Raw genomic sequence first — 10,005 nt, 5'->3', positions numbered from 1 at the left:
CGAAGGGAACAGCAAAATGAGAGAAAACAACATGAAAAGTTAAGGGGATCATGAAAAATCAGTGGTTTACTCTGAACCTTTTTATGGGAGTAGAACTGAACAATAAGTGACTGGAGCCAACACACAACCCAAAAAAGCAAGCCATTGAACCACCCATACGGAGGAATAAACAGAGCAATCAAGGCTTTAAGGTAGTGAAATTTCCCCTTAAATGTATCCCAAGCATTTTTTTAGCAGTCAAATTTTGGAAAGAAAACCAGGGCAAAAACTTCACAAAACCAAAACGTGCATGGTGGCTCCATTTCAAATAAGAATGTGAACAGTGCCTGTCTCTGAGAAATCCAAAACAGCTAAATAAGATGAAGTAAAACATTGTTAAACCCCAAAAAACATTATTCTGAGATAACCAAGGAATGAAAGGACTGGAGAAAAATCCTTGCTTTTCAGGTCGGCATAACAGGAGGAGAATCATATTAAACCACATTATTAAGCAAAAAAGCACAAGAACTGTCCTACCAGCAACGTTGTCAGAGTCCCCTTCTGGATACAGCACTGTCATTAGGGCGGAGAGCGAAACCAACTTGACAGGTTCTTCTGTGGTGGTGCACGGCGCAGGTGCCTTCCCAGACACCCGTGACGACATCGGAGGAATCTGTGTTGTGAGCGGTGCAACACTTGAAGCCGTGACCTCTTTTAACCGGCCTTCTGGCGGCTCGGGAGATGTGGGTGGTGCTGGTAGCTCAGAAGGTGCGTGCATCCCAAAAGTCTCCGGTGGCGCATCAGCAGATGAGAGCCAAGGTGTGGTGATTGTCACAGGTTCCGAGGATGAGGGCGGGGCAGAAGGTGAATCCTGGGGCGCACATATGGTGATTAGCTGGGGAGTCGTGGGCCCCATCTGAGGTCCCGCTGATGGTTCCATCAGCGTGGTTTCTTCACAAGGTCTGACTGGCGGCTTAAGCGAGACGAGGCGCTCCGCGCCGTATACCACACACGCTGCGGAGCTCACTGCTGAGGCAGCCAGTGATATGCACTCCCCTCTGGGGTTCCATTCTGGCGTGACATCCACCATGGGTTCCTCTGGGAGGTGGCACTGAGCGCAGCGGTGGCTGGGGTTTTCCCGATGACTTTGTGAGAGACTCTGCTGATGTGGTCACTCCAAAGGAGACGGGAAACCTCAGAATTATTGGCTGAGGTGAATGCGGGAGCCGAGGACAACAGCTGAGATGGGTGGATCTTTCTAGGTACCGGCACCGGGAAAGGATGAGACATGAAGGATTTTGGTGTCTCTACCGGTCGAGGTGCACTGCCTTCCGGCTCACGTGGCTTGGCCAGCATTTGTGTTGACATGCGGCGTGGAGCTGGAGTGGGTGTGGTCTGCGGTGCCACTGGCAGCAGCTGAGGTTCCAATGCGAGTGAATCTGGAAGTGTTATAGCAAAATCAGAGAGGGTGATATGAAGAAGCGGGGCTGAGGAGAATTCATGATGATCAGGTCCAAACAAAAAATCATAGGATCTTCAAGGTAAGATGGGAGTTGTCCTTGCCAAAACAGTGTTTTAGTGTTCACTAATTCAGGAAATGCTGCTACTATTTCACACTCAGCATGCAATAACTGATCTAAGGCCTCGAAAACCTGTTGTCTGTGCCCCTGATCTGGATGATCCAAAAATTCAAAATATAAGTCCTGAATCTTGAAAAACACTGTGGCTGTAGCCTGGAGTACCTGTGCATCCGCCTCAGATGACATGTCATCATCGATGTCATCCCACTCTGAGTCGCTGTCCGAGAGGAGGGGGCAGGCTGGCAGGTAACGTTCGGGCTGGCTGACCCAGGCTGGGAGTCTCCCCTCAGCAAACAAGTCATCCAGCTTCTCTAATTCAGGAAAAAATTGATAAAGCCAACAGTTAGCTTCAATAAGGTCCCATGCATGGTCTAAATACTCAAACGTCTTCTTTGGCGTGAAGCAGGAATGAAAACAATCAAAGAAAAAGTCGAGTTCAGCAAAAATGTCCTTTATAGCAGCTAAATCAGCCGCTGTGACAGCAAGAAGTGAGCTTGCTGCGTCCATGTTTGGCCAGCTCATTCTATCAGGCGTGGCACAAACTGCAGGACACAACTGCATACTCACACGACTGACAGAGTTCAAAAGGGATTTAATCGGCTCAACAGGTAGGTAGTCAGTACACGTCTGTTCCAGCAGCATGGCAGAGGTAGCAGGCAGACAAGAAACAGAGGTGTAGTCAAAAGCAGGCACAGGTCAAAATACACAGCGTAAGGGCAATCAGAGGCAAGACAAAACTCAAGGTCAAAAACTGGCAAGGTCAAAATACTGATTAGCTGGACAAAACAAGACGTGAGACAGAGGCTAGAAAGTGACAAAGTCAACAATCTGGCGGTGAGCTGTGAGAGTGTGAGGGCTTAAATAACTGGTGGTGTAATCAGTGAAACAAGATGCAGGTGCCAGTGAAAGTTCTGGAAGGGGTGTGACTGGGGAAGACAAAGATTGTGCACAGTGCAAGAAAGTGAAGGCAGGAAAACAGAGTGGAGTGATGAAAGAGACAAAGACACGTGAGCAGGTGCAAGAGTGGAAGAAAACAGAGCAAAAAGAGTCATAGTGAAAGACAAAGACGCAAGAGCTGGTGCAGGGGCAATCAAAACAGAAACCATGGACAGAATAAAATGCAACTATAACCAGGAACAGAACAGAAACAGAACATGAAAAACTGACAACAAAACTTGACATTAAAGCATAACTGAAATCACAAATGAGATGAGCAAAAATAAACTACTGACAAACAGAATAAACAAACCAGATGACTACAGAATAATGCAATTAATGAAACAAGATAACTGATAAACAGAAGGTGCAATAAATAAATTGAACATAACAAAAAAGAAGCACTGAAAATAAATAGCAACAAAACCCTGTAACTAAAGCACAATAAAATAAATGTGATAAACAGAATTAACCTAAGACTAAAGCAACTAAGGGACCAAGAGTGAAAGCACATAATAAACAATAAAGCAAAACTAAATATGTGGCAAGCCCATGATACATCAAAAATAAATAAAAACAAGACAAAACATAACTGAAGTATGACGATGGCAACTTGATAACATAAATATAACACGAGATTCAGGACATGAACCCATCATGGGCATGAACATGATAGGATGGATGATTTTATATCCAGACATCTTTCCAAAGTCAGACAGCATGGTCATAATCTTTGGTAGAGACTGAAATGGATCTCAGATTGTATAGTAGTAAGGCATCTGCGTACAGAGACACTGTGTTCTGCGCCTCCTCTTATGATTCCTTTATATTCTTCTGCAGAGCGCAGTGAAATAGCAAGAGGTTCTATGGTCAGTGCAAATAATAGGGGAAATAGCGGGCGCCCCTGGCGTGTTGAACGGTGGAGAGGGAAGGAGCTTGCGCATAAAGTAGTTTGACCAGAGAGATGAAGTTGAGGCCAAGTCCAAACCTCGAAAGGGCCAAGAACAGAAAATCCCACTCAGCCCTGTCGAAGGCCTTCTCGGCATCCAAGGACAGCAGTATTTCTCACACCTTTTTATTTGAACTTTTGTGTGTATTTAATGATAAACGGTTGCCTGATGTGGAAAAATAGCTGTCTATCTTTAACAAATCCAGTTTGATCTGGTGATACAACCGTTTGGAAGGACTGTTTCTAACCGCATGGCCAAGATTTTTGATAGTATTTTATTATCTGCCTTCAGCAGACTTATGGGTCTACAACCCCTGGCAATAATTATGGAATCACCGGCCTCAGAGGATGTTCATTCCGTTGTTTAATTTTGTAGAAAAAAAAGCAGATCACAGACATGACGCAAAACTAAAGTCATTTCAAATGGCAACTTTCTGGATTTCAAAGGATTCAAAAGAATTTTATTGTCATATGTACATAGGAACATGTTCCCTGCACAATGAAATGTGTTTACTGCATTTAAGAAACACTATAAGAAATCAAGAAAAAAAAATTGTGGCAGTCAGTAACGGTTACTTTTTTAGACCAAGCAGAGGAAAAAAATATGGACTCACTCAATTCTGAGGAATAAATTATGGAATCACCCTGTAAATTTTCATCCCCAAAACAAACACCTACATCAAATCAGATCTGCTCGTTAGTCTGCATCTATAAAGGAGTGATCACACCTTGGAGAGCTGTTGCACCAAGTGGACTGACATGAATCATGGCTCCAAAACGAGAGATGTCAATTGAAACAAAGGAGAGGATTATCAAACTCTTAAAAGAGGGTAAATCATCACGCAGTGTTGCAAAAGATGTTGGTTGTTCACAGTCAGCTGTGTCTAAACTCTGGACCAAATACAAACAACATGGGAAGGTTGTTAAAGGCAAACATACTGGTAGACCAAGGAAGACATCAAAGCGTCAAGACAAAACTTAAAGCAATATGTCTCAAAAATCGAAAATGCACAACAAAACAAATGAGGAACGAATGGGAGGAAACTGGAGTCAACATCTGTGACCGAACTGTAAGAAACCGCCTAAAGGAAATGGGATTTACATACAGAAAAGCTAAACGAAAGCCATCATTAACACCTAAACAGAAAAAAACAAGGTTACAATGGGATAAGGAAAAGCAATCGTGGACTGTGGATGACTGGATGAAAGTCATATTCAGTGATGAATCTCGAATCTGCATTGGGCAAGGTGATGATGCTGGAACTTTTGTTTGGTGCTGTTCCAATGAGATTTATAAAGATGACTGCCTGAAGAGAACATGTAAATTTCCACAGTCATTGATGATATGGGGCTGCATGTCAGGTAAAGGCAATGGGGAGATGGCTGTCATTACATCATCAATAAATGCACAAGTTTACGTTGATATTTTGGACACTTTTCTTATCCCATCAATTGAAAGGATGTTTGGGGATGATGAAATCATTTTTCAAGATGATAATGCATCTTGGCATAGAGCAAAAACTGTGAAAACATTCCTTGCAAAAAGACACATGGGCTACGTTCAGACTGCACACTGAAGTGGCCCAAATCCGATTTTTTTGGTCCTACGCGACCTGTATCTGATCTTTTCATGACAGTCTGAACAGCACAGATCGTATTTTTTCAAATCCGATCCAGGCCACTTGGGTATGTGGTCCCAATTCCGATACATATCTGATCTTTTGCCATGCGACTACAGTCTGAACGGCCAGGTCGCATTTATCCGAGCTACGCGTCATCATTATGTGACGAACGTCACTATTCTGCGCCCGACAGGGCACAAGCAGGAAGAAACAACAACAACCATGGCGGACGACAATGCGGAGACGGGTCAGTGGAGGGAAAGCAAGGTTTTAGACTTGATAAATATTTGGGGAGACAACTCTATTCAGGCCAAACTAGAGGGCTCTTATCGAAACCGGGCAGTGTTTAAAAATATTTCCAGAGAAATGTGTGAACATGGGTACAGACGGTCCTGGATCCAGTGCCAGAGGAAAATAAAAAGCCTCTGGTCTAAATACAAAGAAGCTAAAGATGCTAACAAAAAAAGTGGTTGCGGATGTGCCACCTGTCCATTTTACAAAGAACTGGACCGCATTTTGGGAGACAAACCCAGCGTTCAGCCGACAGAGGAAAGTTCGGCCCAAAGTGACACATCTGGATCCAGCAATACCTCTTCCACAACCACTCGGTGTAAGATGACTTATGTTTTGTTTATAGGACTGTTTCATAAAATTAGGGTTCTACTACTACTGAAAGCTAAGCCTGTATATACTGATAGTTATATTACTGTAAAATAATTCTCAATCTCAATTTATTTATAAAGCGCTTTAAAATGAATACCAACAACCAAAGCGCTGTACACAACAAGAACAGGCAAGTTAAAATAAATAAATAAACCACAGTTAAAAGCAGAAACACAAAAAAAAACCAAAAAAAAAACCCAACGTGTCAAACTGCGTTAAAAGCCAAAGAGAAGAAATGTGTTTTAAGAGAAGATTTAAAAGCAGAGAGAGAATCAGCCTGCCTAATGTGCAAAGGGAGATCAGTCTCGGGGCAACGACTGAAAAAGCTCGGTCACCTCTACGCTTCCTCTTTGACCTTGGGATAACCAACAGAGACAAATCAGCTGACCTGAGTGAGTGTGAAGGGGCATATAAATGGAGCAGGTCAGACAGATACAGCGGGGCAGAGCCATGAAGACATTTAAAAACAAATAAAAGAATTTTAAAATCAATTCTAAAACGAACTGGGAGCCAATGAAGTGAGGCCAAAACCAGTGTAATGTGCTCGCACCTTCTAACACCAGCCAAAAATCGAGCAGCAGCATTTTGCACCGTCTGTAGGCGAGTAAGCAGCGTCTGATTCAGCCCAATATAAAGTGCATTGCAATAGTCCAGGCGATTAGTGATAAAAGCATGGATTAAAATCTCAAAATGATGTTGTGAAAGAAATCGCTTCACCTTGGCCAGTTGTCTAAGTTGACAGAAACTAGACTTGACTACTGACCTAATCTGAGCATCGAATTTAAGATCACTGTCCAGTTTTACACCCAGGTTTATTGCTGTCTGTGTCACATACTGACTCATGGGACCCAGATCCACATTGACTTTGGAAGTGTCACTAAGTCCAAACAGCAACACCTCAGTCTTTTTATCATTCAGGTGTAGAAAATTTATGGACAACCATGCCTTAATGTCACCAATGCACTCTAGGAGATGGTTTGCAGAGTATGCATTTTGCTGCTTCAGTGGCAGATAAATTTGACAGTCATCAGCATAAAAATGAAAAGAGATATCATGTCTCCTAAAAATTGATCCCATTGGGAGTAAATACAAAGAAAAAAGAAGCGGACCAAGTATGGAGCCTTGAGGCACCACACATGTAAGGGACGCTGTACAAGATTCAACAGCTCCAATACGGACACAAAAACTTCTCTCTGATAGGTAGGATCTAAACCAATCTAAAACAACACCCTTAATGCCCACCCAGTTTTCCAGGCGAGACAAGAGGATCTGATGGTCCACTGTATCGAAGGCCGCTGTTAAATCCAACAGGACCAAAACAACACAGTGACCAGAATCAGCAGCTACACAAATGTCATTAAAAACCTGCAGCAGTGGTGACTCAGTACTGTGACGGGATTTAAAACCAGACTGAAACAACTCCAGGGTGTCATGACTATTAAGAAAAGAACTCAACTGGCAGTATACAATTTTCTCCAAAATTTTAGAGAGAAAAGGAAGCTTGGAAATTGGCCTAAAATTGGAAAGTTCAGAAGAATCCAAACCAGATTTCTTAATAAGTGGGGTCACCACTGCATTCTTGAAACTGGTAGGCACTATACCATTAACCAAACTCCCATTAATAATATTCAATACATACGGTGCCAACATGGAAAAAGCCTCTTTAAGTAGATGAGGTGGCAAGGGGTCATTTGGAGAACCAGCAGGCTTCATATGACCAATAATATCTCTCAAAGACAGCAAACTGACAGACTCAAACTGGTCAAAAACAGCTGAGCATGTCACAGCGATAGAAGGGTCGTAAGCAGGAGAACTAATGAGGGCCCTAATACCAGCAACGTTTTTAAGAAAAAAACTCAAAATTCTCACACAGTTCAGTGGAGCTCTCCAGACAATCCAATTGTGGTGCACTTAAAACAGAATTTACAATCTTAAAAAGAACACGAGGATTGTGACAGTTCGAATCAATAACATCAGAAAAGTACTTAAATTTAGCAGCCTTCATAGTTTTCTGATAAAAACGCCAACAGTCACGCAGTAACTGGAAGGACAACTGAGATCTGTCCTTCTTCCACTTTCGCTCAGCTCTCCTACACTCGCGCCTGACAGCGCGCGTAACATCATTCATCCAAGGCTCAGATCGACGTTTGGAAGATCTAAGTTTCAATGGAGCTACAGTATCTAAGACACTCTGACAGATCAAGTTGAATTCAGAGGTGAAGGAGTCAACATCTAAATTAAAGCCGAGACACTCAGAAGAGCTGATCACAGCACTAAAAGCAGTGGAGAACTGAGCAGCAGTGGAAGAATTAAGAACACGACCACGCTAAGTAGGAGCACAAGATTTCACCATATGACAAAACGGAGGCATGTCAAAAACAATGGGCATATGGTCCGAAAAAGCAGCATCATAAACCTCTAAATTAGAAACAGTAAAACCATAAGTTAAAACGAGATCAAGAATGTGCCCATGTTCCTGTGTCGGACGAGACACAGACTGCACAAAATTAAAAGAATCAATCAAATCTAAAAAATCATTGGCCAGCGGCTTCAGAGGACAACAAACATAAATATTAAAATCACCAACTATTAAAACCCGATCATAGTTTGGCATTATTTGTGACAGAAAATCAGCAAAATCACTGATAAAATCTTTGTTATACTTAGGGGGTCTGTAAACAACAGCGCACAACACCGGGAGGTCAGAGCGAAGTTCAAATAAGTGAGATTCAAAGCTGGAATAAGATGTTGTCATATTGACCCGTTTACACTTATATTGTGCTCTGTAAACAGTCGCAGTGCCTCCGCCGCGTCCAGATGTTCTCTGAGAGTTAAAATACGTGCAGTCGGGTGGCATAAGTGCACAGAAAGCACCTGACTCACCAGCAGTCATCCAAGTCTCAGTAACAGAGAAAATCCAATCCATGGGCCATTAAAAAAATCCTTCAGGATAAAGGTTTTTTTAGCCAGCGATCTCGCATTTACCAGCGCCATCCTGACAGAAGCCGGAGCATTTGCCGCCGACTGTCGGGCCCGGGCGAGAGGCAGCAGGTTCTGTGGATTCACCCCACGCCCACTGTGGTAAGGAAAGGAGAGATTTGCCAGTTGCACCTCATCCGAGCCGACCACAGGAACCAAAGAGGAGGCAATCGGCTCAAGAAAATGCCACAAAATACAGCGAAGAGATGCCGACGTAATATCTCCACAAAGAGCAACAGGAGAACACGCCAAACGGGCTTTAAGTTTAGTCAGCCTGCCGCTGAGCAATAAGCAATGTTATTGACTTATTAAAATACTTTACTTGAATAAGAAAATGAATGACAACTTGAACACTTTGTTTGAATATGTTGGTTTCAGAGTACAGTATAACAGTATAGTATTTTTTTCTAATACACTGAAAAAGTTTTGTATTGCACAAACCATTTCCTGTATGCACTTTGTCTGCAGTGTTACATACTGATAAGAACAGCATTTCCATAGCCGGTGTTTTATGGTAAATAAAAAGAAAAAACAGTTCAGAACTACTTATTTTGTAATATCTTAATTTTTATCTCAGTTGAATTAATTAAGGATAGGAACACATAAAATAGGTCAAAGATTCAATGTTGACTATTGAAAAGTTGAGTAAGTGCTTCTCTGACTCTTGTAGGCTGTACATCTGCCACGGCCCCTCCTTCAGCCATTCTCTCAACACCAGGAGCAGCTCCACCTGCTTCTTCGTAGGCCTCACCATGCATTTCACACACGTGGAGTGTGCAACATGCACTTATGATGGTATGGACGATGGCAATGTTCACACCTAGGTGTTTAACAAGACACCGCCACCGGCCCTTAAGCCGGCCAAATGCACACTCCACAGTCATCCTGGCTCTGCTGTGGCGCTCAGTGAAGTACCTCTGTTCAACTGTCAGTGTTCCTGTCTCTGAATATCCTTTTAACAGCCAGCTTCAGAGGGGATACGCAGGATCACAAAGAAGCAGGATTGGCACCGGAACACCCAATATCTCTTCAGTATCCTTAAAAATAATAAAATAATGTTTAAGACATGATGTGGAAACCATAAGAAAGTAATGTTAGGAGATATCTATATTCAAGTAATAGCAATGGAAGATTCACACATTATTATAATAGTATTTCATCTTCTTTCACTGGATATTGATGTTACATCATTATTACTAGTATATTAAACACTCACTGGTGGAAAAAGTTCTCCTCTCTCTGCCAATGTGTAGATGTGAGAATTCCTGAGAACCCTGGCATCATGGACGCTTCCTGG

This window comes from Thalassophryne amazonica, chromosome 16 (assembly GCF_902500255.1).
Source record: "Thalassophryne amazonica chromosome 16, fThaAma1.1, whole genome shotgun sequence".
Classification (NCBI taxonomy): domain Eukaryota; kingdom Metazoa; phylum Chordata; class Actinopteri; order Batrachoidiformes; family Batrachoididae; genus Thalassophryne; species Thalassophryne amazonica.
This window is presented reverse-complemented; position numbering follows the sequence as displayed.